The 8,572-nt window shown below is 39.3% G+C and overlaps 1 pseudogene; it reads right to left on the bottom strand.

Moving 5' to 3' along the window:
- Positions 1–3,556: 3,556 nt before the first annotated feature.
- On the bottom strand, positions 3,557–4,606 carry LOC142458607 (developmentally-regulated GTP-binding protein 1 pseudogene; annotated as a pseudogene).
- Between the last annotated feature and the right edge of the window lie 3,966 nt (positions 4,607–8,572).

The following is an 8,572-nucleotide window of genomic DNA, read 5'->3' as shown; positions in this document are numbered from 1 at the left end:
AGGGCTGGGCACCCCATCAGACTCGACCGGAAAACACTCCTAAAGGTCAACAGTCCTATAACTAACCATAAGCCTTTCTTTTTGTTGTTGTTTTTGTGTTGTGGTTGTTTTTGTTTTGCTTTTTTGTCATTGGCTTTTTGTTGTTGTTGTTTTATTTGCTTTATTTTGTTGCTTGGTTTTGCTCTATCTTTTTTATGTGCATGTTATTATCTCTACAGGTCTATCTAAATAAGATAGGCTGGATGAACAATCTGGAGGAAAAAACAATGGGACTGACAGTTCTGGGGGTACATGGGAAAGGGGCAGGTGTGGGGAAAGGAAGTGGTGGCAACAAACCCAGGGACAAGGGAACAAGTGACCCAAATCAGGGATGAGTGGGGTGTAGGAGACCTGGTAGGGAGTGATCAAGGGTAATGTAATCAAGAGGAACTACTGAAATTCAAATGAAGGCTCGGCATTATAGGGGGACAAGAGGAAAGTAAAAGGAAATATAGGAAAGACCTAGGAGGCAAAGAACACTTATAGTGGTCTAAATAAAGGCATGTACATATGTAAATATACTTATATATGAGGATGGTGAAATAGATTTATGCACATATATTTATAGGTAGCAGATAGACTTTGGGTCTCCACTCAAGTACTTCCTCAATGCAAGAATACTTTGTTCTATTAAACTGGCATTTCATGATGATCACCTTTCTGACACAATTACTGAACACAGAGCAGGTGCATAAGCAAATGTGGTGAATAAAGCTGATGGAACCAAGCTATCAAAAGATATAACATCTAGGATCTTAAAGACATGAAGGTAAAAAAGCGGCATCTAGCTCAGAAGCAACAAAGCCCAGATGGAAGAAGCACAGCAGCCTCTGTGATCATGAGGTGCTAAAGGGATCATTTATCAAGCATCAAGGAACAAAAACTCATATCGTTATGTGCTCACCTGCCTGATACAATCGCTGAAGACAAATGGGTGCATAAGCAAATGTGGAATAGAACGCTGATGGTGCCCGACTATCAAAAGATATAGTGTCTGTGGTCTTGAAGGATTGAAAGAAAACAAGTGGACATCTAGCTCAGAAGCAACAAAACCCACATGGAAGAAGCACATCAGCCTGTGTGGTCATGAGTAGTCGAAGGGATCAGGTATCGGGAATCATTAGAACAAAAAAAACAACATATCATTGTGAATGATGGGGAGTGTGGAGTGGAGACCCAAAGCCCATTGGTAGACAATTGGACATCCCCTTATGGAGTGTCGTGGGAAGGAGATGAGCCAATCAGGGTGCAGTGTAGCAACAATGAAACACACAACTTTCCTCTAGTTCCTAAATGCTTCCTCCCCACCCCTCACCCCCACTATCATGATCCTAATTCTACCTTACAAATCTGGCTAGACCAGAAGATGTACACTGGTACAGATAGGAACTGGAAACACAGGGAATCCAGGATAGATGATCCCGTCAGGACCAGTGGTGAGAGTGGCAATATCAGGAGAGTAGAAGGAGGGTGGGGTGGAAAGGGGTAACCAATTATAAGGATCTACATATATCCTCCTCCCTGGGGGACAGACAACAGAAAAGTGGGTGAAGGAGATGTTAGACAGTGCAAGCTATGACAAAATGATACTTTATAAATTATCAAGGGTTCATGAGGGAGGGGATAGTAGGGAGAGAAGGGGGGAAATGAAGAGCTCATACCAGGAGCTTATGTGGAGAGCAAATGCTTTGAGAATGATGACAGTAATGCATGCACAAATGTGCTTTATACAATTGTTGCATGTATGGATTGTGATAAGAGTTGTATGAGCCCCCAAATAAAATGATTTAAAAAAAATGATGAGATTCAGGAAGACTGTGCTTCAATAGGAAAAGGAGAAAGAGAACAAAAAGGGATAGTGACTATGGAAACAGGAATGGGCACGTTAATAAGTGGGCTGCTGGCACTGTCTTAGAAAAGGGGCCATGTGACCTGGTGCTGTGTGGGAGGTAGGTGTCTCACTGATAGGGTAGGTGACTCCCATGATGGAATTGCATGGGCAGATGCAAAAGGAGTTAGTCAGTTGCCATGCATGGGTCAGTCTGGGTGTCAGTGCGGGGACTAATGAGCACTTGACCCCAGCCATGAGCAAACAGGCGTGAGGATGGTTGGTACAGCATGCAAGTAGAGTGATGCTTCCTGGTCAGTTGCTTCTGGGGTGGGTACCTAGCAGACAGGCTGAGGAAGAAGTGCAAGTTGGTGGTGATGGGTGGGGTGTAAAAGGAAACCAGCCTTTAACAACTGAAGGGTCCCTAGGAGCAACTGTATGGTGATAATATATGAAGGTTATAGTAAACTCACAAAAGATAGGAGAAAGAATTAAATAAGGGAGTCAGATACATTTCATGGTAGCATTCTCACCTCTGGGACAGCCATGATCTCAGCAGCCAGGTCCACACAGAGAGAGAGAATATAGTCCTAACCACAATTTATATACATTTAGGGGACATGCAAGCTCCCCTGATTGCTGGTAACTGCATATATAACAGGAAGTGGCTGTACAATAGGTATTCATCAACAGGAAGGGGACAAGGTAGTCCCCCCATGATTATTGGATCAGTATCATTTTCCTGGAAGTCTCAAAGACCGTTAGTCTTACATGGCACAATGCCCAGCCACAGCCATGATCTCAGAATTGTGAGCTCTTGAGTAGAGAACTTACCTTCTTGTGTCTGTACTTTTGACCCAAAGTTCTAAGATGAACTATATTTACATCTTTAAATTTGAGGTGATCTTATTATATTAAAAAAAATCAAACAGATTTTTGGTATCAGTGGTTTGATGCTTTAACAAATATTTAAAATGTATTAGCCCCTGTTTTAGCCAGATTGAAGGTAGTCTGGGAAAATATTGAGACACACACTAGAGAAATTCGATATTGCTATGAATATCCATATTCCTAGAAATAATTGAGGATGGCATCAGTCAGGGCTCAGAAGGAAGTGAAGAACTTAGTATCGGAAGCTGAAGAAAAGGTGATCTTTGTTAAGTATTATTGAAAATCCTAGCAGAAATGTATGCTGTGGTCCCATTGAAAGGATAATCCAAAATCAACAAACATGAATGTACACCTAAGGAAATTTCTAATTAGTTTTTGAAGGCACTGCCTCTTTTATTTTTGTTGATTATAGTAAAATGTGAGATTAGGTATATACATTGAGAAAAGAATGTCAAACAAAAATGAAACAAAACTTGATTTTTAAAATTCTTAAACTGACCAGATAGTAAATGATGCCTAACATGAGAAATAACTCTCCAAAATGGGCAACAGAGACAGAGCTGAGGCTACACATTTACAGCCTTTTGCTTAAGCCTCATAAATTTTTAAAAGTGTGGCTTTGGTTCAATTGAGTGATGATCAGTAATATCCATGGAAGACACTCAGTATGCTTGACACTATTTGATTTCAGTAGACATACTGCTAGCTTGTAAAGCTACACTGGCAAATGACACCAATATTGACAAGTCAGATGGAAAACCGCAAAAGACTTCCAGGATCAGCCGGCAACATGGCAGTCTATTGTCTCAATTTGAATGGCATCTTGATCGACAACGTGTGATCTTTACCCACTTTTTGAGGATTATGTTTCACAGAGAGACTCCATACGAGAATGTATTTGAGTTCTTTAATAAGATGCTTGTAAATCTTCATGTAGAAATCCTTTACTGTGGTCCTGCAGTCCGGGCAGCATGAAAAGGGAAAGATAATCTGGTAAGTGGCCTTTGGATTTGGTGTGAATCCTCACTAGTTTCTGGTAGTCACAGATCTTTTCTAAAAGGTCACTGAAATTCCAAGGGTGATGAGCAAAGATAGGGACACAGTGAAGCACCTTATAGATGATATTTAATTCAAGGGAGATCTGAGCAATCTTATTAAACACAGATAAAGGGTATATACACTTTAGCAACACTAGGCAGAATTGCATCAGCTTTATGATTTTGTATTCAGCCAAAATGTTCTTCACTGTTTCGGCATCCAGTTCACTCTGAGGGCTCTAAGATTAATGCCTAACTTGTCCTTCTTCTAAAACCAATGTTACGGGAGTTCTATTCAAATGAATGCCAATTCCAGTTCCTGTTCAATTATCTTCTCATGCCCCAAGAATTTCAGGGCATTTCGAACAAAAAGGTCAGGTTCAGACCACTGCAATGACTTGGAGGTCGCCTCTACCTTTGCTATCCTTGGCACCCTCAGCGATTCTGGGGGAGATCTTGAAGCTGGATCTTGTCATCTTTATATCTGATGACACAAGATACGGTGGTCAGAGTAATGGATGCATAGGGGCTGGCACCTCAGAATATGCCCCTCTCAGATGACTGAGGAATTTAGATTTACCCACAGATGGAATACTGACAAATTCAATCAGTGCATCCTCTGGCTTGGCCACATCAAAACCTTCTTCTGGTTCCCTATGACCATCCCATTTGGAATAATGAGTTCTCTGTGAAGCTTAGCCAAATGAGCCTGAACAGCCCTAGGTTGTGTGATGTGTGTGACATTGTTCCTTTGAGTTTGAGCCATCTCAGCTTGGATCTCCTCCATCATCTTGGCTAAGGTGTTGCTCATAGTGGTGAGTGTTTGGGTATGAACTGCCAGCTGGAAGGCCTGTCACTGCGTCCAGGAGTCACTACAGTATCTATGATACTTTCCACTGCTCCATAAACATATGGAAGTTGAACACTGAATAAGGCAGACTGAAAAAGAATGGATGCATCTGAATTATGGTGCTAGTGAGGAATATTGAAAGTACCATGGACTGTCAAAAGAACAAAATAATCTGTCTTGGAAAAAGTACAATCAGAATGATCCTTTGCTCTTAAGGCAAAGATAGACTTTGATCCCTGTGCTTGCTTTAGACATGTTGTAAGGAGAGACCAGTCTGTGGAGTAGGACATGACACATGTGAAAAGAAAAGGGCAGTATAAACGAGGAAGACCCTCAACAACATGGATTGACAGTGGCTGTAATAAGGAGCTCAAACATAGGAACATTTGTGAGGATGGGACAGGAAAGGTGGTGTTTCATTCTGTTGTACGAAGGGTCCCTGGGTGTTCCACATAACAACAATAATAAGCCAGATGCAAGATCCATATCTAGCAAAAAGCAAGAAAGTTTTTTTTCCCAGCATTCACTTATATCAGAAACAGGCTTCACCTCAAGGAAATAGCCTTTCAATTGATTGACTACTATTAGTATGAATTATAAAGGTGATCTTACTCTGCTAGACCTCATTATTTGGACTTACCATGTTTAAACTTTCAAATCACTGAAAATGCTGGCCAAGCGGTTTAGAAACAAACTGTGAACTACCCCAAGTTCATTATCTCCAGGAGTATCATTTTCACCTGTGAGGTGATTTTTGTTTCATTGAATTTGTAAAACATTTTTCTGTGGCTTAACTGAGACCTGGTGGTGTCGTGGTTACACACTGGGCTGCAATCGCATGGTCTGTAGTTCCAAACCCTCATCTGCTCCACAGGAGAAAGGGCTTTCTACTCCCCTAAACAGTTACAGTCTCAGAACTCAAAGTGGTAGCTCAACCCTGTCTCATAGGGTCCTTTTGAGTTGGCATTGACTTGATGGCAGTGAGTTTGTTTGATGGTTTTGGTTTTAGTGAGTGGTTACAGAGCAAATTAGTTTCCCATTTAAAATTTTATATGCATTTTGTTCTGGGTCATTAGTTGTGAGTCCCCTCCGTGCAATAGAATTCTTCACAGTTCATGCCTGGGTCTTCTATATTCATTTGTCCCACATTTCTGCTCTTTCCTGCTGCTAATCATGGATTCTAAGATAATTGTCCTTTTTTTCCCCTGAAATAATTGGTTAGTCTGAGAAGCACATTGATCGTTGACATTGTTGCTCACTTTTTAAACCCATCTTCTGTTTGGCTGAAATGGAGTCTTGAAGTGTAGCCTCAGTTTCAGGCTTGATGAGTATCTGATGGCCACAATCCTGAGGTTCTATTAATTTCTATCAGACCGCCATCTCTGATATTTTTGACAATTTTGAATTGTATTTGCTTTGCTCTCCCAATATGTACAAAATTTTCTATTGTGATCTTAATGTTCTGCTAAGGGTATTCAAGGATCATCCAGTTTGTGGTTTCCACCTAGTGGAGTCTGTTGTTTGTGAGGTCCATTCATTCCTTGGACTAATTGTTTCCTTGACTTTGGATGAATTTAATTTTTTAGATGGTGAGGTATTGGACTTTGAGCTAACTCATATAAGCTCAAACGTTTTTTTGGGTTTTTTTGAAACCTTAGAGGGGAGAGTGACTGTATTTTTCATTTGGGAAATATATGAATGCTTGGAGTCTAGAGGAGGACTATGATAAACAACATAATAAACTTTAAGACTCCTACCTATTAGTGTACTTTCCTCCCTCTGTGTGTGATTGAGACTTATGCATATTGTGGTGTATTGGTTATGGAGCTTTAGAAACTCTATAGAGCCGGACATTAGCTTAGCTTTTAATAGGATGTATATAGCTCTCATCTAGGTTCTTTAAGTCCAATAAACTAGAGTCTCTTTGAGCCATGCAGAATCCACAGGTGATAAAACTAACCTTCCTAATTGATGTATTTGAGCCCACATGGAAAAGAGAAGAAACAAAGCAAGCCTGACCTCTCATCTGGTCTCATCAGTTCTCTAGGAATATTAACAGTGCCATCTTGGACAAATCAGATCATTTCAACTTCCAGTTGAAAACCATGAAATAACTTCAGTAAATGGCAAATGACAGACGAATTGACCAGCCAACCCCTGCTTAAATTCTTAGCCTACATTAATAGAGCAAGTCAAATGCTTGTGGTTAAGATGACAAAATCTATGGACTATCTCTTATGAAAAATATATAACTAAAAGATGATTTATTTAGGCACATGAAGATAGTGGAACCATAAATGTAAAACCATGATCCAACATTATATATATCAAACTTCTCTGCTAAAGGGGTGAAGGGATAAAGATTTATTATAACCCTGTAGCATGTGATCGTTTATAGGAGATTACATGTAAATACAGTGATTTGGCACTGAAAAGAATAGTCACTCTAAGGAGGAATCTATGGTAATAAAAATCATACTGTATCTTTTCTCTTCTTTTTGCTTCTGTTCACTTGCAATGGTTTCCCATTGTTCAAAGTCTCCCAGAAATAACAGTTTGTAACATCCTCTCCTTATGATCATACAAATCAACATCTTGGCCAGTTTTTATGGTAAAGAGTAATGGGTCATATACTTTAAAAGTCATAGGGAAAACATTCAGCCGAATTAAAACATATGCCTGGTGAAGATACATATAGGCAAGTTGTATAAGACATTTAGAAATAATTAGTGTGTCCCAGGAGCTTGTAATTATGTTAAATTTCTTGAGAAGCAATAGCAAAGAGTTAAGCAGGCCATTGATTAAGATAGGATAGCAGAGAAATTTACACAGAGAAAAAAAAGAATCTGTATTATTTATTGTAGTTCAAACTTGGTAGTTAGATACAGCAATTACCAATAGCGTTTACCAAAGAAAATCATTACTAGTTTGTTTATTGCTAAACCAATTATTGATGCTATTGCAATTAGTGGTTTAGCAACATAAACAAACCACTTATTGATTACATAGATTAAGTACCAATAAGTGTTTCAGCAATCTACTACATCCCATTGGTCATGTAATTGTCATTTCCAAAGTTTTTGCCTCAGCAAATTGAGTCATATTCTCGATTTTGTTCAGATTGCCAAATATTTATTATATCCCCTGCTCCATCCTAAAAAACTGATATATTATTCAACATATATAATACAGAAATAAAGAACAAAAGAGCATCCATGGATACAGAAAGCTGTCACTGTGATCAGAATTCCAGGTAGGGGTTAGGTAGCAGTATATTAATTTGGGCGTTTTCAACAGAATAGCACTTGTTATGTGGCTTTTGCTGAGCCTATTTTACAGTATTTGTGAAATGCCCCAGTTACTGAGAAGGATTGCAAGTTCTTTCCATAATTGCTGAGCCCACAGAACAAAACAGAGCCTACATTTGCAAAACAAGTACTGCAATCACGAATTAATTAGATCCCTTTTCATGAGACAAAAGTTGGTGGGTGGGGGTGAATATCCTTCTACTATAGAACTGAGGTGTTTGTAACACAATGGGAGATGCCACTTTTCAAGCCCAGAGGATAAAGATGTAGCTCTGTGTTTGCAAATACTTCACAAGCAAACTCCATTAAAAGCTAGTAGAATTTGTACAATCTGCCAGATTTAATAAACACTTCTGTCAAGTGCATATAGTCAGGTACAAAAATAAAATGATTTGCCTAGCTGTACAGGGACTATTTCTGTCATCTCTGCCCAGCTGTTAGAAATCTTCATTGGTCAGAAGGCAAATATTAAGCATACATTTAATTGTTAGACCAAACAGATACAAAATGTCTGTTCACCCAATGATTCTAGATTGCTCCATTTAAGAAGCAAACTGAGGATGCCACTATGTCTTATTGGCTAAAATAATTTGGTACTGCAGAAAGAATCCTTGTATAG

Source organism: Tenrec ecaudatus, chromosome 10 (assembly GCF_050624435.1).
Source record: "Tenrec ecaudatus isolate mTenEca1 chromosome 10, mTenEca1.hap1, whole genome shotgun sequence".
Classification (NCBI taxonomy): Eukaryota; Metazoa; Chordata; class Mammalia; order Afrosoricida; family Tenrecidae; genus Tenrec; species Tenrec ecaudatus.
The sequence above is the reverse complement of the archived record's forward strand: the minus strand, read 5'-3'. Positions and strand labels throughout refer to the sequence as shown.